Source organism: Bos indicus, chromosome 15 (assembly GCF_029378745.1).
Source record: "Bos indicus isolate NIAB-ARS_2022 breed Sahiwal x Tharparkar chromosome 15, NIAB-ARS_B.indTharparkar_mat_pri_1.0, whole genome shotgun sequence".
NCBI classification, from domain to species: Eukaryota; Metazoa; Chordata; class Mammalia; order Artiodactyla; family Bovidae; genus Bos; species Bos indicus.
In genome coordinates, this window is record NC_091774.1 from 12968070 (window position 1) to 12996004 (window position 27935).

General features: G+C 37.8%; 1 pseudogene; it reads right to left on the reverse strand.

The window, feature by feature from the left end:
* LOC109568774 (peptidyl-prolyl cis-trans isomerase A-like) overlaps positions 1-27598 on the reverse strand; it is a 158296-nt pseudogene extending 130698 nt beyond the window's left edge.
* Between the last annotated feature and the right edge of the window lie 337 nt (positions 27599-27935).

Sequence of the window (27935 nt, forward strand, 5' to 3'; positions counted from 1 at the left end):
AATGATTCTTTCATTCAATTTTGGAGTTTGGGGCAATTATTTCTTCAAATATCCCTTTGCCCCTTACTTTTCATCTCTCTTCTCATTCTAGAATCCCCCTTTGAATGGATTGTTTATGATTATTGGTGGCTCTCAGAGTTTTGTTCATTTTATTTATTCTTTTATTTTTCTATTCCTCAGAAAGGATCATCTCAATTGTCCTTTCTTCAAGTTTATTGCTTTTTCTTCTTTCAGTTACAATCTACTATTGAAATTTTCATATGAAAATGAAATTTTCTAGTGAAATTTTCATTTCATTTATTCTTTTTAACTCCAGAATTTCTGTTTATTTAGAATGTCTATCTCTTTATTTACATTATATATTTGGTGTCATATTATCTTAAATATCCCATAGAAATTCAAATATGATTCATTCAGTTATTTGCATATATTTAAACTATCTGATTTTAAGCAGGTTATTAGTAATTCCAATATCTTCCTCCCTCAGGATCAATTTCTATTGATTCCTTTTATTCTTGTTTGTGTGCCATAATTTAACAATTATTTGTGGATGTCTCTCAGTTTTTATTTAAACTGAATAGTTAAAATAATAATAATAATAATGTTCCTCTCTGCAAATCAAACCAACCACTCCAGGGTTTGTGATTCTAACTGGTTATTGTTTGCTTTATGACTTTCCTGGTATAATTTTGTAAAATATATAATCTTTGTCATGTGAAGTTACAGAATTCTTCCCCATTAGCTTAGTTATTGGACAGAGATTTCCTAAGATGCCTTAAAACAAGTCTCCCAGCCTTTCTAAGGTGATGCATGTGTTCTGAGGTATGCCTTCAGTACTCCCTTGTGCAGTTTACAACTCTGTCTTGACATTGTCATTCTGGTTATGCAGAGCCTCATGTCCCCAGGTACAAGAAATTAGGATTGAAAGCATAGAAATACATCTAGTGGGGCACCATGGATATCCATTTCTTTATGTCTCAGTGTAGAAAGAATTCAGTGAGAGGTAAAGTGATAGATTAGTAAATTATTAGCATAGGATGCTTATGAGTTTTCCAAGAAGGTAATTAAGTGAGTGCTTATTAGGTTATATTTTTATAATCAAAGGAAAGAGTGGGGAGGCAGAAGACCACTTTCTTCATTGTTCTTCATGTCTTCCATAATTAATTTTTCACATACATTGAGCAGGGGAGTTTTTGATCCTAAATAGCCCATCCAAGACTGTCATGGAACTATGGAAAAATTATTTCAGGTCTCAGTATAAAGAGAGTTGTTCACATTGAAATGTCACCTTTCCCAAACTTTTGCTTTTGTGTGTGTGCAAAGAACATGTCCTAGAAGTCATAGCTTATTGATATCATTGGGCAGGTTATAGGCTTTAGTTTTCCATGATTGTTTTATTGTTACAAGGAATGACTCATGCCTCCATTGCATGATTTCCTTGCTAAGCAGGTTTGATTGGTTTTGTTACTATGAAAGCTTGTCTGCCTTTGTTGCTAAACAACTTGATCTGCTTTACGTGTCAAGCAAGTCCACACTGTTTCAAGAATTTCCCATTGTGTTCTTCAGTGATCATTAACTTACTGTGGTCTCTGAAAGGCCCCTAAAGTTCCTTGTCTATCTATATCCCTAGTGGGATTCTTAAACTATCTATTTGATTATATTATGCCACCCCAATCAGAAATACCTACCCTATCTCTACCCAGAAATGCCAGTCTGGATGAAGCACAAGCTAGAATCAAGATTTCCAGGAGAAATATCAATGACCTCAGATATGCAGATGACAACACCCTTATGGCAGAGAGTGAAGAGGAACTAAAAAGCCGGAAGTAAAAAAGCTGGCTTAAAACTCAGCATCCAAAAAACAAAGACCATGGCATCCAGTCCCATCACTTCATAGCAAATAGATGGGGAAACAATGGAAACAGTGACATACTTTATTTTTTTTAGTCTCCAAAACCACTGCAGATGGTGACTGCAGTCATGAAATTAAGACACTTGCATGTTGGAAGAAAAGCTATGACAAACCTAGACAGTGTATAAAAAAGCAGAGATGTTACATTACCAAAAAAGGTCTGTATGGTACAAGCTATGGTTTTTCTAGTAGTCATGTATGGATGTGAGAGTTGGACCATAAAGAAGGCTGAACATAAAAGAACTGATGCTTTTGAACTGTAGTGCTGGAGAAGACTCTTGAGAGTCCCTTGGACTGCAAGGAGATCAAACCAGTCAATCCTAAAGGACATCAGTCCTGAATATTTATTGTAAGGACTGATGCTGAAGCTAAAGCTCCAATACTTTGGCCACCTGATGCAAAGAGCTGACTCATGAGAAAAAAAAAAAAACCTATGCTGGGAAAGATTGAAGGCACTAGGAGAAGGGGATGACAGAGAATGAGATGGTTGGATGGCATCACTGACTCAATGGACATGAGTTTGGGCAAGTTCCGGAAGATGGTGAGGACAGGGAAGCCCAGTGTGCTGCAGTCCATGGGGTCGCAGTGTTGGACACAACTGAGTGACTGAACAGTAATAAATTGCTATCAGAATCTTTCTTGAGTGTATGTAAAGCCTTGAACATGCATATCACTTTCTCTATTACCAGAAACATATAGAAAATTTACAAAGCCCCACTGGATATTTCATTCTCTAACTTTTCCTTGTACTTTTTTGCCAACCATTTGTTAATCCTAGCCTTGTGTGTGTCCTAGCCTTAGTTAGCTGCAATGTTAAATTATTGCCACTAATTGTTTTCTAAATATGCCCTTAGGGTTAGGGTTATTTCATAGAAAGCTTAAATTCTGATCAAATAAAGAATATCTTAGAAAATGGACTTTTCTAGGGTCTGCCACATAGGTCAAATAGTGACAATTCTCTTTGAAAGAAGCTCCAAATCCACTGTAACCCCATAAGTAACTGCTATAAGGCTGACTTTCATAGCTACCATGGTTTTAAGTTTTCACAGTTACTACTGATCTAGGAATAAATAGATGGAAATAGGACAAGTTAAGTGCCGCAAGGCTCACTGTTCTTACTACAGTCCAAACTTTTTATTGAATAAAACTGTCCTCAGTTTGTTGCAAATCTGGTTAATTTCCAGAGCTCTGAAAAAGTTGATTTTGACAAATTTTGCTCTTATTCTCATTGCATTTATGAAGGATAGGATTTTTAAAAGTATTCACTCTCTCATTCTAGAAGTTTGTGCTTTCTATGTTCATTCCTTAGTATGCAAATGAAATGAAAACTATTTCTTATATGTGATTTGGATGATAACATCACTTACTACAAGCATTCACACATACAAATGATAAATTTGTATAAGTATCCTCAATAATTTAGATATTATTTTAAACAAAACATTTTGACTAGGCAAATGAAATACCAAATTTCCTGAACAATTTACATCCTTTCTACAATTACCCAAAATAAACCCAGGTTGAAAAGATTTTTCACTTAATATCACCCGAATATCCTCAAAATGGTGTGCTTTGTCTATGGGAAATACACAATTTTGATCTGAATCCAAAGCTTCTCATTTCCAAATCTTAACAAAGTCTTTCTGAAACAAACCGTTTGTAGTCATATTTTTAGTAGTGTCACAATATATATAGTCACTGACAAACACAAATATTATTGTTCTTTCCCAACTTTGCAAAATATCTCTTAACTAAAGAAAAAAATATATTACTACTTTGTGAGCATATACTTTGTGCAAGGCACAGTTCTAAATTATTTTTACATATAATTTAACAGTACAGCAACCCTGAGATAATTACTCAGAGATGTTATATAACTTGGCAGAAATTTCACAGCTACCAAGGGTTAGAACAAAGATTTAAACCTATATCTCTATGATTCAAAGCAAGTGCTATTAACCTTTATGCTATTATGCATGCATATAAAATATGCTCCCAAGAGAACCTACCTAATGAATATAATTTTTATCATATCCATTTTCCACAGCAAAATTACCATCATTACTCTGAAGTGAATGAAACAACCCAAATGGGTGACAGGCCTACAGGAGACAAAAAACTCAAGGTGTGACTCATAATCTTAAGTAACCACAGGTAAATCATACTCTGAAGTCTGCAGTAACAGTCATTTGCATTAGAAATATATCCAAGGAGAAACACTTTAAATTAGAAGGACATTGGTATAATTTACATATGAGTGACTGGTGAGGGCATTACTTTCTCAGCTACATATTTTATATACTGTAATAGGTAGTTGTCTTCTTAATAGAAGTAGGCTTAGAAAATGCTAGCAGTGTATGAATTAAAATTTCATATGCTTATATTATATTCACAAGGATTCCATAATAAACATCAAGGGAAAACTCAAGTTTATCAACAAATGCTTTAAGGTGAACTATTTCTTCAGTGTTCTGGGTCCTCTGTGAAATCAAATCATATGGGAGCAATTAAAAAGAAAAGGAGCAGTATGCTTTTCACACACTGCTGAAACTTGAAGTTTCCCACATGCTATGTTCCAAGGGAATACGACTTGTTTGAATAAGTCTTTAGGACATGTTCCCTACACAGTTATTCCTGCATTTTGCATTTTTGAATCACATTTGCTTATCTGGGATAACTTTTCTCCAAAGCCTCTAAATCATAAGCGTGCTACATGATTTGCTAAAATACACTGCAAAGTGATTCACACACCCAAGGGCAAGACCAGGTATTAAATCAATGTCAGGTTTTGTGTATTTTCATAAGAATTGATTCCATAATAGGTAATTTAGCTTGAAGATATTTTTGTACTTTCGAATTCTGACAAATACAGGAGGTCAAGGAGGAAAGTATTAGAGATTGCCTTGTATGTATATGTGTATATATGAATATATTGTGTGTAGAGGTAAATAAAAGAATTTATATTAATAATAGCTGCCTTCTATTGATTCTTTGTGCTTCCCAGATGGTGCTAGTGTAAAGAACCAGCCTGCATATGCAGGAGATGCAAGAGATTCAGGTTAGATCCCTGGGTGGGGAAGATTCCCTGGAGAAGGGCATGGCCACCCACTCCATTAGTCTTGCCTGGAGAATCCCATGGATAGAGGAGCCTGGCAGGCTACAGTCCCTATGGTCACAGAAAGTTGGATGCAACTGAAGTGACTCAGCACACACATTAATTCTTATTACATTGTAGGTACTCTAATGTTATAACATATATAATATTTTTAATAAATAAAGAAATGTCTCGATGACTATAAGCTCCATGAATATATTATGTTGTCTCTCTTGTTTGTTCTTGTATTTCTAGAACATAGTAAAATGCCTGGAGCATAATACACAATCAATATTTTTAATGAATAAAATAGCTGAAAACAATTAAAAATTTATCTGTCATGAGTCAAACAGTCCCAATTTACAGATCAATTAATAGTCTCTTTTGCTGTTAAGTAAATTGCTATTAACTGTTTATACTGGTTAGTAGAAAGAAAGTGAAAGTGTTGGTCTCTCAGTCATGTCCCACTCTTTGTGACACCGAGGACTATAGCCCACTGGAGGACTGTCCATGGAATTCTCCAGGCAAGAATACTGGAGTGAGTAGCCATTTCATTCTCCAGGGGATTTTCTCCACCTGGGAATCAAACACAGGTCTACTACATTGCAGGTGGATTCTTTACCATCAGAGCCATAGAGAGATCTACTGCTTAGTAGATCTGTCACTAAATGAGCTCTCATCTGTTAAATGAATAGTGAGCATCCAATTTATTTTGCATCAAGTTAATGTCAATAGAATAGTGAATTGAATATTTAGGTCATGTTTATTTGACCTTATACACAAAGCTGAGAGACCATCTCCAAAACTTATACCACTGATGCTTAAGTTCAATCAAATGATGCTTTTTCAGGTTCCTAAGTAGTACCTGGCACAGATTAGACAACTCATCAATGGCATATTTTCAAAATATTTTTACATTTAACACTGCTATCACTCTATCTTATACAAGGTATTAGCTTTTATGTAAACAAAGTGCAGTTCAGAGTGTATTTCTTCATATAACCTTCCTTTCTTAACCATTCAATTCTGTGTGCTACTTCTTTTCAATCAGTACCTGTAACATTTAGCATATACTTCTAATGCACAATTAATTAAATATATATATTTCTTTAACTTTTATTATATTAAGATTTCAAAAAGAAGAGACATTACTTTATCAAACAGGTCCATCTAGTCAAAGCTATGGTTTTTCCAGTAATCAGGTATAAATGTGAGAGATGGGTATAGACTATAAGAAAGCTGAGCACCAAAGAATTGATGCTTTTGAACTGTGGTATTGGAGAAGACCCTTGAGAGTCCCTTGAACTGCAAGGAGATCAAACCAGTCAATCTAAAATAAATCAACTCTGAATATTCCTTGGAAGGACTGATGCTGAAGCTGAAACACCAATACTTTGGCCACCTGATGTGAAGAACTGACTCACTGGAAAAGACCCTGATGCTGGGAAAGACTGAAGGCAGGAAGAGAAGGGGACAACAAAGGATGAGATGGTTGGATGGCATCACCGACTTGATGGACATGAGTTTGAACAGGCTCTGGAAGCTGCTGATGGACAGGGAAGTCTGGTGTACTGCAGTCTATGGGATCACAAAGAGTCAGATATGACTGAGTTGAATTGGATGGTTACTATTGTGTCAACTTGGTTAGATCACAGTACCCAGGTATTTGGTTAAATGTTATTCTAGAGGTATCTTTGAAGATATTTTCAGATGATGTTAAAACACTAGAATTTGAATAAAGCATATTATGTTCAATCACAGGTCAGGGCTCATCCAATTAGCTGAATCATAGGAAAGTGACTGACCTCCCTGGAAGAAAGAATTCTGCCACAGATGGCCTTTAGGCTTGAACTACAATTTTTCCCTCAGTCTCTAGCCAGAATTAGATTGTATGTTTACCAGCCTCAACAATTATGTGTGCCAGTTCCTTAAAATAAATCTGTCTCTTGTATCTCATTAACTCTTTTTCTCGAGAACCTTGACTAATACACCTCCTTAGGAGAAGGGGACAACAGAGGATGAGATGGTTGGATGGCATCACTGACTCAATGGACATGAGTTTGAGTAAACTCCAGGAGTTGGTGATGGACAGGGAAGCCTGGTATGCTGCAGTCCATGGGGTCACAAAGAGTCAGATATGACTGAGCAACTGAACTGAAATGAATGAAAAAGTTTGCTTTTTATAGAAAAGTCTGGAGTATCACATTTTTGTGTATTCCTCCAAGACTCTTCCTTTCTTCTATCATTCTTCCTCAAGTATTTACAAAATATATACTATGGACTCAAATAAAAAGCACACGTACAGACTTATGTGTATATCAGTTCAGTTCAGTTCAGTCACTCAGTCATGTCTGACTCTGCAATATCATGGACTGCAGTATGCCAGGCTTCCCTGTTCATCACCAACTCCCGGAGTTTACTCAAACTTATGTCCATGGAGTCAGTGATGCCATCCAACCATCTCATCTTCTGTCATTCCCTTCTCCTCCCTTCAGTCTTTCCCAGCATCAAGGTCTTTTCTAAGGAGTCAGTTCTTCACATCAGGTGGACAAAGTATTGGAGTTTCAGCTTCAGCATCAGTCCTTCCAATGATTATTCAGGACTGATTTCTTTAGAATTAAATGGTTTGATCTCCTGGCACCTCAAGGGACTCACAGGAGTCTTCTCCAACACCATAGTTCAAAAGCATCAATTCTTAGGTGCTCAGCTTTCTTTGTGGTCCAACTCTCACATTCATACATGACTAATGGAAAAACCATAACTTTGACTAGATGGACCATTTTTGGCAAAGTAATGTACATATAGCCAATACATATACTTTTCTGGGTAAGCATTATTTTTTAAATATAAATTTATTTATTTTAATTGTAGGCTAATTACTTGACAATATTATATTGGTTTTGCCATACTTCAACATGAATCCACCACGGGTGTACACGTGTTCCCCATCCTGAACCCTCCTCCCACCTCCCTCCTGGTACCATCCCTCTGGGTCATCCCAGTACACCAGTCCCAAGCATCCTGTATCATGCATCTAACCTGAACTGGCGATTCATTTCATATATGATATTATACATGTTTCAATTCCATTCTCCCAAATCATCCCACCCTGTCCCTTTCCCACAGAGTCCAAAAGACTGTTCTATACATCTATGTCTCTTTTGCTGTCTCGCATACAGGATTATCATTACTATTTTCTAAATTTTATATTTATGCATTAGTATACTGTATTGGTGTTTTTCTGTCTGACTTACTTCACTCTGTATAATAGGCTCCAGTTTCTTCCATCTCATTAGAACTGACTCAAATGTAGTCTTTTTAGTGGCTGAGTAATACTCCATTGTGTATATGTGCCACAGCTGTCTTATCCATTCATTTGCTGATGGACATCTAGACTCCTTCCATGTCCTAGCTATTATAAACAGTGCTGTGATGAACATTGGGGTACACGTGTCTCTTTCAATTCTGGTTTCCTCAGTGTGTATGCCCAGTAGTGGGATTTCTGGGTCATAAGGCAGTTCTATTTCCAGTTTTTTAAGGAATCTCCACACTGTTCTCCATAGTGGCTGTACTAGTTTGCATTGCCACCAACCGTGTAAGAGGGTTCCCTTTTCTCTACACCCTCTCCAGCATTTATTGCTTGTAGACTTTTGGACAGCAGCCATTCTGACTGGAGTGAAATGGTACCTCATTGTGGTTTTGATTTGCATTTCTCTAATAATTAGTGATGTTGAGCATCTTTTCATGTGTCTGTTAGCCATCTGTATGTCTTCTTTGGAGAAATGCCTGTTTAGTTCTTTGGCCCATTTTTTGATTGGGTCATTTAATTTTCTGGAATTGAGCTTCAGGAGTTGCTTGTGTATTTTTGAGATTAGTTCTTTGTCAGTTGTTTCATTTGCTATTATTTTCTCCCATTCTGAAGGCTGTCCTTTTCACCTTCTTATAGTTTCCTTTGTTGTGCAGAAGTTTTTAATTTTAATTAGGTCCATTTGTTTATTTTTGCTTTTATTTCCAATATTCTGGGAGGTGGGTCATAGAGGATCCTGCTGTGATGTATGTCAGAGAGTGTTTTGCCTATGTTCTCCTCCAGGAGTTTTATAGTTTCTGGTCTTACATTTAGATCTTTAACCCATTTTGAGTTTATTTGTGTGTATGGTGTTAGAAAGTGTTCTAGTTTCATTATTTTACAAGTGGTTGACCAGTTTTCCCAGCACCACTTGTTAAAGAGATTGTCTTTTCTCCGTTGTATATGCTTGCCTCCTTTGTCAAAGATATGGTGTCCATGAAGTGAACTCAGTCATGTCCAACTCTTTGCGACCCCATGGACTGTAGCCTACAAGGCTCCTCTATCCATGGAATTTTCCAGGCAAGAGTACAGGAGTGGGTTGCCATTTCCTTCTCCAGGGAATCTTCCCGACCCAGGGACCCAGGTCTCTGGCATTGCAGTCAGACGCTTTACCGTCTGCACCACCAGGGAAGCCCCAAACTTAGTCCTAACTGTCAGGCAAGTGTATGCTCCTCACTTCTGTCTTGTCCACAACAAAGATTTGTAGTGACGGACAACAAAGCCCTCAGTGCATCACAGTTCTTGGGTCTTGGACAAACAGTATTATAGCTCTTAGACAAATCATTGTTATGGCTCTATTTTATTTAGAAGATAGCAGGAGAATCCATCCTCAAAGTGTGAGGGCATGCCAACCCAAAGCCGTGAAGAGAAGAGATTGGAGGAGCACTCCAGCACGCGGGAGAGAGAGAGAGAGCAAGCGCTTTGGCTCCTCTTTTTATATGTTTTTTCCACCCCCTGGGCCTGCCCTATGCAAATTGGACTTAGCCAGGAGTGCTGTTTGTTCTACTTGAGGTCTTCACCCCGGTCCTCGGACCTTCCTTTGTTCTATTTTTGCTGGCTTTTCCCTTCCTTGTCTTTTAGCCACCACCATTTTGGACTCTTTTTCCCTATTCTAACTACGTAACATAACCATATACAAAACTTTTCCTCAGGATTGACTTTTTACAAACCTCATCCCCTTCTGTACCCATTACTGTCATCTTCCATCCTAAAGAGCCACCTGTAAGTCAGGCTTACTTCCTTTTCCCTTCAGAAAATGCAATTTCATTCCTCATACCCTTTTTACCGAAAACACACTTCCTACTTCCCTTAAGCAACCAAAAACTGACTTTTATATTAGCATTTTATAGATTGGTGAGCATAAATACCAGTGATAATTTCTAAAACCTTTGTTTTCTTAGAGAGAACATTTTAGGATGGCACCAAACATCATTTATTTTTAATCCTAAATCTCTTTAATTTCTCTATAAGAGGTATTGTTTAGTAGTAAATGTTTCAAATTCTTATTTTATTTGGAAATGACTTAGCTATTCAATAGACTTCAAACACTTAGTTTAGCACAGCCCTTAGAGGTTCAAGTTACCCCAATCTGGATAGACTATTTTAGACAGACATTCCTAATAGAGTTCTTATTTCATGTACACTTTTTTAGAAGTTTCTTCACGTGAGGTAATTTCCTTGTCTGTTAGTGTCCATAGGTGCATGGATTTATCTCTGGGCTTTCTATTTTATTCCATTGATCTATATTTCTGTCTTTGTGCCGGTACCATACTGTCTTGATGATTGTGGCTTTGTAAGAAAGCCTGAAGTCAGGCAGGTTGATTCCTCCAGTTCCATTCGTCTTTCTCAAGATTACTTTGGCTATTCGAGGATTTTTGTATTTCCATACAAATTGTGAAATTATTTGTTCTAGTTCTGTGAAAAATATACCATTGGTAGCTTGATAGGGATTGCATTGAATCTATAGATTGCTTTGGGTAATATACTCATTTTCACTATGTTGATTCTTCTGACCCATGAACATGGTATATTTCTCCATCTATTAGTGTCCTCTTTGATTTCTTTCACCAGCGTTTTATAGTTTTCTATATATATAGATCTTTAGTTTCTTTAGGCAGATATATTCCTAAGTATTTTATTCTTTTTGTTGCAATGGTGAATGGAATTGTTTCCTTAATTTCTATTTCTATTTTCTCATTAGTAGTGTATAGGAATGCAAGGGATTTCTGTGTGTTGATTTTATATCCTGCAACTTTACTATATTCATTGATTAGCTCCAGTAATTTTCTGGTGAAGTCTTAAGGGTTTTCTATTTAGAAGATCATGTCATCTGCAAACAGTGAGGGTTTTACTTCTTCTTTTCCAATTTGGATTCCTTTTATTTCTTTTTCTGCTCTGATTTCTGTGGCCAAAACTTCCAAAACTATGTTGAATGGTAGTGGTGAAAATGGGCACCCTTGTCTTGTTCCTGGCTTTAGGGGAAATGCTTTCAATTTTTCACCATTGAGGATAATGTTTGCTGTGGGTTTGTCATATATAGCTTTTATTATGTTGAAGTACGTTCCTTCTATTCCTGCTTTCTGAAGAGTTTTTATCATAAATGGATGTTGAATTTTATCAAAGGCTTTCTCTGCATCTATTGAGATAATCATATGGCTTTTATTTTTCAATTTGTTAATGTGGTGTATTATATTGATTGATTTGAGGATATTGAAGAATCCTTGCATCCCTGAGATAAAGCCTACTTGGTCATGGTGTATGATCTTTTTAATGTGTTGTTGGATTCTGATTGCTAGAATTTTGTTAAGGATTTTTGCACTTATGTTCATCAGTGATATTGGCCTGTGGTTTTCTTTTTTTGTGGCATCTTTGTCAGGTTTTGGTATTAGGGTGATGGTGGCCTCATAGAATGAGTTTGGAAGCTTACCTTCCTCTGCAATTTTCTGGAAGAGTTTGAGTAGGATAGGTGTTAGCTCTTCTCTAAATTTTTGGTAGAATTCAGCTGTGAGGCCATCTGGACCTGGGCTTTTGTTTGCTGGAAGATTTCTGATTAGAGTTTCAATTTCTGTGCTTGTGATAGGTCTGTTAAGATTTTTTATTTCTTCCTGGTTCAGTTTTGGAAAGTTGTACTTTTGTTAAGAATTTGTCCATTTCTTCCAAGTTGCCCATTTTATTGACATATAATTGCTGATATTAGTCTCTTATGATCCTTTGTATTCTGTGTTGCTGTTGTGATCTCTCCATTTTCATTTCTAATTTTATTGATTTGATTTTTCTCCCTTTGTTTCTTGATGAGTCTGGCTAATGGTTTGTCAATTTTATTTATCCTATCAAAGAACCAGCTTTTGGCTTTATTGATTTTTGCTATGGTTTCTTTTGTTTCTTTTGAATTTATATCTGCCCTAATTTTTAAGATTTCTTTCCTTCTACTACCCCTGGGGTTCTTCATTTATTCCTTTTCTAGTTTCCTTAGGTGTAGAGTTAGGTTATTTATTTGACTTTTTTCTTGTTTCTTGAGGAATGCCTGTATTGCTATGAACCTTCCCCTTAGCACTGGTTTTACAGTGTCCCACAGCTTTTGGGTTGTTGTGTTTTCATTTTCATTCATTTCTATGCATATTTTGATTTTTTTTTTTTTTATTTCTTCTGTGATTTGTTGGTTATTCAGCACCGTGTTGTTTAGCCTCCATATGTTGGGATTTTTAATAGTTTTTCTCCTATAGTTGAGATCTAATCTTAATGCATTGTGGTCAGAAAAGATGCTTGGAATGATTTCATTTTTTTTTTTTTTAATTTACCAAGGCTAGATTTATGGCCCAGGATGTGATCTATCCTGGAGAAGTTTCCGTGTGCACTTGAGAAAAAGGTGAAATTCACTATTTTGGAGTGAAATGCCCTATAGATATCAATTAGGTCTAACTGGTCTATTGTATCATTTAAAGTTTGTGTTTCCTTGTTAATTTTCTGTTTAGTTGATCTATCCATAGGTGTGAGTGGAGTATTAAAGTCTCCCACTATTATTGTGTTATTGTTAATTTCCCCTTTCATACTTGTTAGCATTTATCTTACATATTGTGGTGCTCATATGTTGGGTGCATATATATTTATAATTGTTATATCTTCTTCTTGGATTGATCCTTTGATCAATATGTAGTGTCCTTCTTTGTCTCTTTTCAAAGCCTTTGTTTTAAAGTCTTATTTTATCTGATATGAGTATTGGTATTCCTGCTTTCTTTTGGTCTCTATTTGGTGGAATATCTTTTTTCCAGCCCTTCACTTTCAGTCTGTATGTGTCTCCAGTCTTGAGGTGGATCTGTTTTGAGGTGGGTCTCTTGTAGACAACATATATAGGGGTCTTGTTTTTGTATCCATTCAGCCAGTCTTTGTCTTTTGGTTGGGGCATTCAACCCATTTACGTTTAAGGTAATTATTGTAAGTATGATCCCATTGCCATTTACTTTATTGTTTTGGGTTTGAGTTTATACACCTTTTTTGTGTTTCCTGTCTAGAGAAGATCCTTTAGCATTTGTTGGAGAGCTGGTTTGGTGGTGCTGAATTCTCTGAGCTTTTGCTTGTCTGTAAAGCTTTTGATTTCTCCTTCATATTTGAATGAGATCCTTGCTGGGTAGAGTAATCTGGGCTGTAAGTTATTTTCTTTCATCACTTTAAGTATGTCCTGCCATTCCCTCCTGGTCTGAAGAGTTTCTATTGAAAGATCAGCTGTTATTCTTATGGGAATCCCCTTGTATGTTATTTCTTGTTTTTCCCTTGATGCTTAATATTTGTTCTTTGTGTTTGATCTTTGTTAATTTGATTAATAGGTGTCTTGGGGTGTTTTGCCTTGAGTTTATCCTGTTTGGGACTCTCTGGGTTTCTTGGACTTGGGCAATTATTTCCTTCCCCCTTATGGCAACCCACTCCAGTACTCTTGCCTGGAAAGTCCCATGGATGGAGGAGCCTGGAAGGCTGCAGTCCGTGGGGTCGCTAGGAGTCAGACACGACTGAGCGACTTCACTTTCACTTTACACTTTCATGCATTGGAGAAGGAAATGGCAACCCACTCCAGGGTTCTTGCCTGGAGAATTCCAGGGACGGGGGAGCCTGGTGAGCTGCTGTCTTTGGGGTCGCACAGAGTCGGACACGACTGAAGTGACTTAGCAGCCATTTTAGGGAAGTTTTCAACTTTTCTCATGGTCTTTCTTTTTGTCTTCTTCTTCTGGGGCTCCTATGATTCTAATGTTGGGGCATTTAATATTGTTCTGGAGGTCTCTGAGATAGTCCTCATTTCTTTTAATTCATTTTTCTTTTTTCCTCTTTGATTCATTTATTTCTACAATTCTATCTTCTACTTCAATAATCCTATCTTCTGTCTCCCTTATTCTACTATTTGTTCCGTCCAGAGTCTTTTTTTCTCATTTATTGCATGATTCGTTATATACTGACTCTTTTTTATTTCTTCTAGGTCATTGTTAAACCTTTCTTGCATCTTCTCAATACTTGTCTCCAGGCTATTTATCTGTGATTCCATTTTCATTTCAAGATTTTGGATCATTTTCACTATCATTATTCAGAATTCTTTATTAGGTAGATTTCCTATCTCTTCCTCTTCTTCCTCTTTTGTTTGGTTTGGTGTGCATTTATCCTGTTCCTTTACCTGTTGGGTATTTCTCTATCTTTTCATCCTGTTTCTATTGCTGTGTTTGGGGTGGCCTTTCTGTATTCTGGCAGTTTGTTTGGTTCTCTATTGTGGAGTTTCCTTGCTGTGGGTGGGATTGTACGGGTGGCTTGTCAATGTTTCCTGGTTAGGGAAGCTTGTGTCGGTGTTCTGGTGGGTGGAGCTGGATTTCTTCTCTCTGGAGTGCAGTGAAGTGTCCAGTAATGAGTTATGAGATGTCAATGGGTTTGGAGTGACTTTGAGCAGCCTGTATATTGAAGCTCAGTGCTGTGGTTCTGTGTTGCTGGAGAATTTGTGTGATATGTCTTGCTCTGGAACTTGCTGGCCCTTGGATGGTGCTTGGTTTCAGTGTAGGTGTGGAGGCGCTTGATGAGTTCCTGTAGATTAATGTTCCCTGGAGTCAGGAGTTCTCTGGTGTTCTCATGATTTGGAATTAAGCCTCCTGCTTCTGGTTTTTAGTCTTATTTTTTACAGTAGCCTCAAGACTTCTCCATCTATACAGCACCATTGATAAAACATCTAGGTTAAAGATGAAAAGTTTCTCCACAGTGAGTGACACCCAGAGAGGTTTACAGAGTTACATGAAGAGAAGAGGGAGGTGGGAGTTAGAGGTGACCAGGATGAGATGAGGTGGAATCAAAAGAGGAGAGAGCAAGCTAGCCAGTAATCACTTCCTTATGTGTGCTCCACAGTCTGGACCACTCAGAGATGTTCATGGAGTTATCCAGAGAAGAGAAGAGGGAGGAGGGAGACAGAGGTGGCCAGGAGGATAAAGGGGGGAATCAAAAGGAGAGAGACAGATCCAGCCAGTAATCAGTTCCCTAAGTGTTCTCCACCATCTGGAACCCACAAAGAGATTCAGAGTTGGATAGAGAAGAGAAGGGGGAGGGAGGAGATAGAGGCGACCTGGTGGAGAAAAAGGAGAGTCCAAAGGGGGAGCTAGCAGTCAAGCCAGTAATCTCACTCCCAAGTAAAAATGGGTACTGAATACTGGGTTTTTAAAGGTACAAAACTGATAACAAATACCAAAAAGCAAAAATTAAAAATCTAGAGTAGAGGTTGGATTTTCAAAAATACAATATTAAAGAAAAGAAAAGAAAAGTCACAAAAATTATAAAAAATACATATATGAACTTTGCTTTAAAAAATAGTCTCTTTTTTTTTGCAAAGTAACAGTAGATTATAAAAATGAAAAAGGAGTAATAGAGGACTTAAAAATAAAAAAATAATGATAGTAAAAATAGTAAAAGTATATCTAGGATTTTCTCTGGTGTTGTGGGCAGCGTGGGGTCAGTTCATTTTTGATAGTTCCTTGGTCCGGCTTATATTTCTCAAGGTCTATAAGCCCCTTCCTATGTAGTTGGTACTAAATACAGGATTTTAATCTATTGCACCTGTCACTTCCAAGGCGGTCCCTCAATTTTAGATTCTTCTGTTTGCTGGTCTCTTCAGTGTCTGATTTCTGCCCTGACACAAGGGGGCGGTGGTGGACACTTTTTTAGTCTCACTTGTTCAGTCGCGCTGTGGGGAGGGAGGGATGCTGAAACCAGTAACACTGGCGTGTGCTCACAGTGTCTCAGCCACATTGGGCCTGCCCCCACTCATGGCGCATGTGCCCTCCCTGCCCACACTGCTCAGGCTCTAGGTTGCTCCACTGGGAACCATCCGAGGCTGGCCCTGGGGTGCATGCACCTCCCAGGTCTAAGCCTCTCAGGTTCAGGCACTCAGGTAGTCCTCAGAGGCTCAGACTCGGTTGGGCCTTCGTTTTGTCCCCTTCCCAGATCCGAGCAGCTCAGGAGATGAGGTGTTTGGTGAGCGTGGTTGCTGCGACTTATTGCCTCCTCTGTCCCTGCCACTCAGTTTTCTGAGTGGACAACCAGCACACCTTCTTACATGGATGTTGACCGTCCAGAACCCCAAGAAATTTAGTTAGCAAACAGCCTGCTTGCAGTTTGGTAGGTAATGCCTCTCTAGGGCTGCAGTTGCCCCCTTCTAGCTCTGGCTGCCTGTCACCAGAGGGGGATGGTCTAAAGCCAACTAGCTTTGTTCAGTCCTTTGTTCTGTGAGCGGGCCTGGTGGTGTCTTAGGTTAGGGCTTTTCATGTGGTAGCAATCCCACAGTCTGGTTTACTAGCCCAAGTTAGTTCCCTCAGATTGCCCTTGGGGCATTCAGGCCCGGTCCTTACTCTAAGCAATGCAGCCTGTGCCTCCTTGCCCAGCCCCCCTCTTGCTAGTGGTGGGTGCAGGTGTCTGTGCTGCTTCTCTGCTGGGGGAGTTGCCGTTGGGCATGTAATCTGTGGGTTTTAATTATTTATTTATTTTTCCTCCCAGTTATGTTGCCCTCTATGGTTCCAAGGCTCACCACAGACTCAGCAGTGAGAGTGTTTCCTGGTGTTTGGAAACTTCTCTCTTTTTAAAACTCCCTTCCCGGGACAAAGCTCCATCGCTACCTCTTTTGTCTCTCTTTTTGTCTTTTATGTTTTTTCCTACCTCCTTTTGAAGATAATGGGCTGCTTTTCTGGGTGCCTGATGTCCTCTGCCGGCATTCAGAAGTTGTTTTGAGGAATTTACTCAGTGTTTAAATGTTCTTTTGATGAATTTGTGGGGGAGAAATTGGTCTCCCTGTCCTATTCCTCTGCCATCTTAGGATCGCCTCCAGTAAGCATTATTTTTACATTTACTCCATTAATGTACATAACAACTGCTTTTAACCGAACTGTTGGTCATGAGCCTAAAATTTATATTTTTCAAGGTGACTAACTTGGGTTAAGGAGTAACTTTGGTATTAGGAGAATATGATTCAACCTGAACCCATAGGAATGAATTTTGTGTTCCTTCATATTGATTAAAGTGATATAATTATGCCATTATTGAATATAATGGCTTCAAAATAAGTTCATTTGAATTGAAATAAATTTCAATCCTGATTGCTATCTTGGTTGTGAAAGTATCTTTTATCATATTAAATGATTTGGGCATTTTTAAGAAGTCTGTTAATGATAAGAAGAAGTTAGATAGCAGTGGTATACTAGAACATAAAGAAAGAACATGCAAAATCTAATCCTTATATTTCTTTCAGAGGAAGTATTTTCCAGTCATAAATTCAAACAAAAATTCATAGGCCTGATGAATTGGAAACAAATTGCATTGTCATTGAGGTAATAGGCAGTCTAAATTACACCTCAGATTCTGAAAAATATGCTAGACATGGAAACATAAAGTAAAAAGAAAATCCTTTGGTGTCAAATAAAGTATGAGTACTAAATACTAATTACGCTTGTAACAGTCAGTCCATAAAGCTTTTGCATGACTGTTAGATATCTTAGAAATCTAAATGACTGCAGTTTGAAAGCAAAAAATCCTTAAACAAATGTATATCATCACTCTGGCTATAGTTTCTACTTCAACTTCAGGATATAAAAGAACTCATCTTGTCAGGAATAACACATGTCTTGAAACTAGGGGGAAAAAAAAGTTGTTTTCTCTACTGCTCTTAGTGTATATAAATATATCTAGTGATATATTTAGACTCTAGAGAGTCTATTTTGTTGACTCTCAAATGCCAAATCTTCCACAGCCAGTTAAAGTTCGTGTCCAGTGGCATACTGGTAAATATTTAACAACTGGATCTTGAAACAAAGTATTCCCTGATCTGTAATATATTGATATCCTCGGTGAAATACTCTATCAAGGGCAATTTGAAGCTAATTGTATGAGGTCACTGAATTTGCAACTGGAAAGAGACAGACACAGTCAGCTATCCAGAACTGCTATGAACTGGCATCAGCCATTGCTTGTGCCTGCTGGCCCTCAGTTCTATGTCTTGTATGTGTGCATGCCCAGTCACTTCAGTCCTGTCCAACTCTTTGCAGACCTGTGGACTCTAGCCTGCCAGGCTCCTCTGTCCTTTGGATTCTCCAGGCAGGAATAGTGGAGTGAGTCGCCATGCCCTTCTCCAGGAGGTGAAGGAACTCAGGCTTGCGTTTGAGCACAAAGTCCAAGACAAGGAGAGATTCTACTTGAAACCAGAATTTCTGCATCTAAAGTTCATATTTGCACTTAGTCATACTCCTCTATGTGTTTGTACATGAGTGTGTAGTCATTTACTTTGCATAACATTTTAGAATTGATAAAGTAAATAAATGGACATTTTAGAAGATTTTGATATATATTATGAATCATCTTCTTGAAAAGCTGTACCTACCTAGACTTAGGCAGCAAGACTGTAACAAGGGAAGCATCAAATGTGAATTAGGTTTATTCAAGATTTGTCCTGTTCTTGTGTTTCCCACAAAAGAATTTCTTGGCCATCCTGACTGCCTTACTTAAAAATTAAATGTCATTCAAGTAATTGGCACAGTCAACCTAAAAGAAGTGAAACTACTGGAAAGATGATTGAACTCCTCCTTCAGAGTGCACAAGATGCAGAGTAAGCATGCCATGTGTGACTAACGAAACCATATTTAAAGAGTCCCTAAGATTTTCTGCTATAGCCTTTGCATTCTCTGTGCATTATCCTCTTTTGCTTCCTCAAAGTGCTGCCAATTTATTTCGAATTCTAAATACAATGAAAACTTTCCAATCCATTATTCCTACCCCTTTGTCTTAGCTATAACTCAACTTAAAACGAAAGAAAAATCTCTTTAACCATCTCCACCCATTTGCTTTCACTTGTTTCTTTCTTTAAGTCTCCTTTTTGAGAAATCTCTCAGTAAGTAGGTGCAAATATGAACTTTAGATGCAGAAATCCTGGTTTCAGGTAGAATCTCTCCTTGTCTTTGACTATGTGCTCAAATGCAAACATGAGTTCCTTCACCTATCAGTGATAATATCTTCCTAAGCATGTTTTTATAAGATTATTCATAATGATATTTAATATAAATAAATATAAATGAAAACTATTTTAAACCACTCACTCTGACAGTCACTTTTCCCAGTTCTATCCGCCCTTTAGTCTTTTAGTAAATTCTTGGAGGCAAATACAAAATAATTGATGTTTCTTGTTCTATAGACAATAAACAGAGTAAATTTGCTGCTTAGAATCTTCTGTGTTCCTGTTAAATGTGTCAAACATCATTGTATTTTTAGGCCTTTTCAAATAACCATTTTTAATTGATGAAACATATTGATAATTTTTATTGAGAATTTACAAATCCTAAATAATATTTGTTTTTATATTAAAGTTATTGCTTTCATACAATCAATACTTAATGCAATTTTTTAATGTTTATTTTTCCGGAAAAGGGGAATTTCTGAACTTCAAATCATTCATAGCTATATGCAATGACTTTTTTTTTTAAATTGCCTGTTTTTCTCCTTCTATGATAAAAAAGGTAGCAATAATAAGAGAAAAGATTTAGCACTGAAGGATAGTCCATTAGACAATCATATGTCATGTGAACAAAATTTAAAGAAGGATATCTCTTTCCTTTTCATACCAGTCACTCTTCTGTCAGCTTAAATTTTTAAATCTAAAGTATATCAACCAAGAGCTCTTTAGCATGATATAAAAATAAGTACATTTCAAAATATTTTCCCTAAGGCTTACAATTTAAGAAATATATTTACTTTAGTGGAAAGTATTTACAGGTTTCACTTTTATGCTACTAAAAATCATAGCTTAATGAAAAGTGTATTGTCTAGAGTCATTTTGTTAACAAATTAGTTAAACTGAGGCTCAGTGTTTTTTTGTCTTTCTTAATATTTTTTTTATATTCTCATTAAAGTGTTAATATTTTAGAAATATTCTGGCTAAAGTTTATCCAGATCCCTTAAACTCACTCCTGTGTTTTTGGTTTCATGTTGAAAAGAAAAATGACACAGAAGCCAGTATTTAATGAGACTATCAAACCACCAGTTAACTCCTTTCTTTGACTTGTATGGTTTTCTTACAGCAAAAAGAGAGAGAGAGAGAGAGAGAGAGAGAGAGTAAGGAGGTATATAGAAATGTTAAGAGAATATATCTTTAGATAAATTTGAAAATCAACCCTTCATAATTAACTTTTATTAAAATACAAACATGAGAAAAAATGACTGGAAAAGATTAGATAAAGACTTTTCATTTATGTAAATTTATAAACACAAAACGCAATCATATCACAACTGCAATGCTGAAAAGAAATGTATTGAAATAGATATCTGATTTCACTGGGGTAACAGATGTTTGACTAATTTAAGATATCAACAAGGATGTGAAAACAGTAGGCTATTAAGTTACTCCATGATGTGTCAAAGCTTGAAATTTGGAAAAGATGCAGTTCAGTGAATTACTGGCTTAATTGTGTGAACTGCTGTTGTTATGAAAACTTGATTTTTAAAATTTTATTTATCTATTGCATCACTACCTACAGTTTAAAGTATACAAATTATTGTTATAACTTTAAAACACCATGCACTGAAAATCTTGCAATACTAATAATAAAATATGAAATTGAAAGGACGTCTGTAAATCATAGAAAATAATTATTATGATTTTGCATGCAACAACTTTTTTGGAGGGGTGGGGGTGGGGTGGTGGTTCTTGTTTCTTTTTTTCCAGATTCACTCTCATTGTTTTCATGTTTCAGGGGATGCTAAGGCTGGTTACATAACTGTGTTAATCTAGGCAATCTAATTATTTCAGTCTAATCTAATCTCAATTAAATTATTTAGCAGGCAGAAACCACACGGAGTATCCTGCCAGAAGGCTTAAAACCTAAATTATCAACAACAAAACTTTCTGTTATGGGATGTCAAAAGGGATAGAGTAAGAACCACAAGAAAGGAGAATCTAAAATATTGGTGGATGAAACTGGAGCCTATTATACAGAGTGAAGTAAGCCAGAAGGAAAAACACCAATACAGTATACTAACGCATATATATGGAATTTAGAAAGATGATAACAATAACCCTGTGTACGAGACAGCAAAAGAGACACTGATGTATGGAACAGTCTTATGGACTCTGTGGGAGAGGGAGAGGGTGGGAAGATTTGGGAGAATGGCATTGAAACATGTAAAATATCATGTATGAAACGAGATGCCAGTCCAGGTTCAATGCACGATACTGGATGCTTGGGGCTAGTGCACTGGGACGACCCAGAGGGATGGTATGGGGAGGGAGGAGGGAGGAGGGTTCAGGATGGGGAGCACATGTATACCTGTGATGGATTCATTTTGATATTTGGCAAAACTAATACAATTATGTAAAGTTTAAAAATAAAATAAAATTTAAAAAAAAGAATATATGAGAAAAAATAAAATAAAATATTCAGTATTTTTCCAGGAAATATTCACTATATGTCTATGGACTAACAGGTAAACTGAGCACCTAACTGAGTGCTGGCACCAAGATTAATTCTGAAAAGTCAAGACTTGAACCTCTCAGGTTAATGGTATTCGTATACAAGTTTTTCCTTGATGCTCATGAATTTTTTGTCACCCCTGTCTGCCCTTGTCCTCCTTAGCTTCCTATCACACCAGGTTAATTGCATTCCATTTACCGAGGAGTTTCTGAACCCACTGTGTGTCAAGGTGTGCCCTTTATGTTAAGAGGTAGCATATGTCAAGTATGTTTCCATGCTTTAATAGGCTAGACTCAAACCAAATGCAGGGAACTTTAAACAACCCCTCCAAATTCCAAGACATTTTCAAAGCCCAGATAGAGAAGGAGCTCTGATAGGCATCACTGGCAAATTTAGATCATGATTTTCATTGTTGCTAAGGATGGTAGCTTTGGGGGAAGATACACTGAAACAATACCTTGACTTTAGTTTATGGTTTATTTGCCTTTTTATTATGTTGGTATCTCTATGTGGGGCCTTTGTGATCTTTTGGATCCATCTTCCCTTCTATTCCATTCTTTAGAACTCCCTGAGGAATGTCTCCAGATGGACTTGAACTTTCCATTATAGAAAGTGCCCCCCCTTGGCAAGCTCCAGGGCATAAGAATAGATGAGTTGAAGGGGGAGAGAGGGCAGGCTGATATTACTTGCCTAGGTTAAACGAGTTTGGCTAATACAAATGTAACTCATGAACTCTGAGACAAAGCATAAACAATAATTGGGATATGCCACATTTTTCAGATATATTCTCTGGACCTAGTGCCCTCAGGATAAGTGTCCCAGTAAATGGCAGATGCCTCTCTTTGCTTCTGGCACCCTCTCTCTTTAGATGCACTCACTCTCTTTAGACACACACACTCATGCATACATGCACACAGGAAATTTTGAGTAGTTGATACTAGAGACAAATCATTAATTCACAAATAGTGTTTTTGTTTACATGTTTTGTTGGTAATTTGGACAATTCAATAATATTCCAGCTTTTTATCCCACTTTGTAAGTTAATGAACATACAGTTTGCTATGCTTTATTATATTGCCTACCAAGGTAGCTGTCAGTATTCCAAATTGTGACAGCCTTTGCTTTGTTATGCTGGTCCCCAATGTGAGGAAGACAACGAAACACACAAAAAGATATCAACCAATCCCTGGCATATATATCAAAAACATATACCATGAGTTAGAAATAAAGAAATAGTCCTTTGCTATTTTAAGCAAATGAAAGTTTGGCTTTGTTTGTTTCCAAAGTATAATGTAGCCTATCCAGACAGTTACATACATGAAGAAAGTATGTTTGGCTCTTAAATACTAACACAAGTAGGGGAAAATATGGATGTGAGCTAGTTTTATGGGCTTTAATGCAAACTAAGAGAGAAGATGTTAAGAGATAGGATGCTGTGATGTTACATAGTAGAATTAAACTTGATTATTAGTGTCAAAAATGTACATGTTAAACTCATATAGTACATTTATTTTTTTCTCAAATAAGAAAGTGGGAAATAAACAGTGGTTTTCATGTAACAGATAAAAATACTGTGTTTCATAACATTCTCAAAGTAAATCATAGGAGAAATATGATAAATGAAAACATCAGGTTCTTGTGTAGGGGAAATACCAACAAAGCACATGAGGGAAACCAAAATAAACTTAAAATGACATACTGTATGAAACATGTAAGCAGTGAATTTTTAGTGGTTCTTGAAAACATCTTCTTCAAATTTCTCTCAAAATAAGTTCCCTGAGACCTATGTGGAATGTATTTCCAACAAATGTATTTTCCCCCTTTAAAATGCCAACATTGCTCCTCATTTCCACATTCTAGGTTAAACACTTTCCTGTTATTTTTTGGCAACAACTGTGGAGAAAATTTCATTGCATTAGTTGTATGTTGGAAATGTTGTAAAATAAGAATCCCCAAATAAGAGTGAGTTTTATTAAAGTGATTGTTGCATAATTTTTTTTCCTAAATACTGTTCTTGGAAACTATGGAAAACCAATTGAACATTATCAGCCAAATTGGTGAATATATCTAGCAACATGCTAGAACTGGATAATGTAAAAATTGAATTATCCCTTATAAATTTTCAAGCCAAAATATACCTTATCAATTTTAATTTATTTATAAAGTTATTTTCAAATCAGTCACTCAGTCGTGTCCGACTCTTTGCAACCCCATTAATCGCAGCAGGCCAGGCCTCCCTGTCCATCACCAACTCCCGGAGTTCACCCAGACTCACGTCCATTGAGTCAGTGATGCCATCCAGCCATCACATCCTCTGTCGTCCCCTTTTCCTCTTGCCAATCCCTCCAGCATCAGAGTCTTTTCCAATGAGTCAATGCTTCCCATGAGGTGGACAAAGTACTGGAGTTTCAGCTTTAGCATCATTTCTTCCAAAGAAATCCCAGGGCTGATCTCCTTCAGAATGGACTGGTTGGATCTCCTTGCAGTCCAAGGGACTCTCAAGAGTCTTCTCCAACACCATAGTTTAAAAGCATCAATTCTTCAGTGCTCAGCCTTCTTCACAGTTCAACTTTCACATCCATACATGACCATAGGAAAAACCATAGCCTTGACTAGACGAACCTTTGTTGGCAAAGTAATGTCTCTGCTTTTGAATATGCTATCTAGGTTGATCATAACTTTCCTTCCAAGGAGTAAGCGTCTTTTAATTTCATGGCTGCAGTCACCATCTGTAGTGATTTTGGAGCCCAGAAAAATAAGGTCTGACACTGTTTCCATTGTTTCTCCATCTATTTCCCATGAAGTGATGGGACCAGATGCCATGATATTAGTTTTTTGAATGTTGAGATTTAAGCCAACATTTTCACTCTCCACTTTCACTTTCATCAAGAGGCTTTTGAGTTCCTTTTCACTTTCGGCCATAAGGGTGGTGTCATTGGCATATCTGAGGTTATTCATATTTCTCCCGGCAATCTTGATTCCAGCTTGTGTTTCTTCCAGTCCAGCATTTCTCATGATGTACTCTGCATATAAGTTAAATAAACAGGGTGACAATATACAGCCTTGACGTACTCTTTTACCTATTTAGAACCAGTCCGTTGTTCCATGTCCAGTTCTAACTGTTGCTTCCTCACCTGCATACAAATTTCTCAAGAGGAAGATCAGGTGTTCTGATTGTCCCATCTCTTTCAGAATTTTCCACAGTTTATTGTGATCCACACAGTCAAAGGCTTTGGCATAGTCAATGAAGCAGAAATAGATGTTTTTCTGGAACTCTCTTGCTTTTTCCATGATCCAATGGATGTTGGTAATTTGATCTCTGGTTCCTCTGCCTTTTCTAAAACCAGCTTGATCATCAGGAAGTTCACGGTTCACATATTGCTGAAGCCTGACTTGGAGAATTTTGAGCATTACTTACTAGCGTGTGAGATGAATGCAATTGTGCAGTAGTTTGAGCATTCTTTGGCATTGCCTTTCTTTGGGATTGGAATGAAAACTGACCTTTTCCAGTCCTGTGGCCACTGCTGAGTTTTCCAAATTTGCTGGCATATTGAGTGCAGCACTTTCACAGCATCATCTTTCAGGATTTGGAATAGCTCAACTGGAATTCCATCACCTCTACTAGCTTTGTTCATAGTGATGCTTTCTAAGGCCCACTTGACTTCACATTCCAGGATGTCTGGCTCTAGGTGAGTGATCACACCATCATTATTATCTGGGTTTTGAAGATCTTTTTTGTACAGTTCTTCTGTGTATTCTTGCCATCTCTTCTTAATATCTTCTGCTTCTGTTAGGTCCATACAATTTCTCTCCTTTATTGAGCCCATCTTTGCATGAAATGTTCCTTTGGTATCTCTGATTTTCTTGAAGAGATCTCTAGTCTTTCCCATTCTGTTGTTTTCCTCTATTTCTTTGCACTGATCGCTGAAGAAGGCTTTCTTATCTCTTCTTGCTATTCTTTGGAACTCTGCATTCAGATGCTTATATCTTTCCTTTTCTCCTTTACTTTTCCCTTCTCTTCTTTTCACAGCTATTTGTAAGGCCTCCCCAGACAGCCATTTTGCTTTTTTGCATTTATTTTCCATGGGGATGGTCTTGATCCCTGTCTCCTGTACAATGTCACGAACCACATTCCATAGTTCATCAGGCACTCTATCTATCAGATCTAGTCCCTTAAATCTATTTCTCACTTCCACTGTATAATCATAAGGGATTTGACTTAGGTCATACCTGAATGGTCTAGTGGTTTTCCCTATTTTCTTCAAGTTAAGTCTGAATTTGGCAATAAGGAGTTCATGGTCTGAGCCACAGTCAGTTCCTGGTCTTGTTTTTATTGACTGTATAGAGCTTCTCCATCTTGGCTGCAAAGTATATAATCAATCTGATTTCGGTGTTGACCATCTGGTGATGTCCATGTATAGAGTCTTCTCTTGTGTTGTTGGAAGAGGGTGTTTGTTATGACCAGTGCATTTTCTTGGCAAAACTCTATTAGTCGTTGCCCTGCTTCATTCTGCATTCCAAGGCCAAATTTGCGTGTTACTCCAGGTGTTTCTTGACTTCCTACTTTTGCATTCCAGTGTTATATAATGAAAAGGACATCTTTTTTGGCTGTTAGTTCTAAAAGGTCTTGTAGGTCTTCATAGAACCGTTCAACTTCAGCTTCTTCAGTGTTACTGGTTGGGGCATAGACTTTGATTACTGTGATACTGTATCCTTTGCCTTGGAAACGAACAGAGATCATTCTGTCGTTTTTGAGATTGCATCCAAGTAATGCATTTCGGACTCTTTTGTTGACCATGATGGCTACTCCATTTCTTCTGAGGGATTCCTGCCCGCAGTAGTAGATATAATGGTCATCTGAATTAAATTCACCTATTCCAGTCCATTTCAGTTCTCTGATTCCTAGAATGTCACATTCACTCTTGCCATCTCTTGTTTGACCACTTCCAATTTGTTTTGATCCATGGACCCGACATTCCAGGTTCCTATGCAATATTGCTCTTTACAGCATTGGACCTTGCTTCTATCACCAGTCACATCCACAGCTGGGTATTCTTTTTGCTTTGGCTCCATCCCTTCATTCTTTCTGGAGTTATTTCTCCACTGATCTCCAGTAGCATATTGGGCACCTACTGACCTGGGGAGTTTCTCTTTCAGTATCCTATCATTTTGCCTTTTCATACTGTTCATGGGGTTCTCAAGGCAAGAATACTGAAGTGGTTTGCCATTTCCTTCTCCAGCGGATCACATTCTGTCAGATTTCTCCACCATGACCCGCCCAATTTGGGTCGCCCCACAGGCATGGCTTAGTTTCATTGAGTTAGACAAGGCTGTGGTCCTAGTGTGATTAGATTGACTAGTTTTCTGTGAGTATGATTTCAGTGTGTTTGCCCTCTGATGCCCTCATGCAACATCTACCGTCTTGGCTTTCTCTTACTTTGGGCGTGGGATATCTCTCCACGGCTGCTCCAGCAAAGTGCAGCCATTGCTCCTTACCTTGGATGAGGTGTGTCTCCTCACCACCACCCTTCCTAACCTTCAACATGGGATAGCTCCTCTAGGCCCTCCTGCGCCCGTGCAGCCACGGCTCCTTGGATGTGGCGTTGGTCCTCTCGGCCACTGCCCCTGGCCTCGGGCGTGGGGTTGCCCCTTCCGGCCGCCGCCCCTGCTCTCAGACGCGGGGTAACTTCTCTTGTCGCAGGCCCTGCGCTCGGACGCTGGGTATCTCCTCTCAGCCGCCCCCTCGACCTCGGATGCAGGTTAGCTGCTCTCCGCCGTTCCTGCACCATGGCAGTCTGGTACTCTCCACTGCTGCCCCTGACCTCACACGTCAGGTAACTCCTCTTGGCCGCTGCCCTTCATGCATGTTAGATACATTCAAAACCACAATTTGACCCCTCAAAAAAATCTAGATAAGTTTGATGTGACATGGGTGAAACTATGTAAACTTAAGACAATTTCCCTCAATTATAATTCTGTAAAAACTTGTAGTTAGTGAGTCCTGTTAGAATACATCCTTGCTTCACTTTAATTCCACCCCTTGAGTGAATTTCTTTTTGTTTACATACTATCAGTGTAGGTTGCACCTGCACCTCATTAAGGTGGATTTTTCTTAAAAGTTATTTC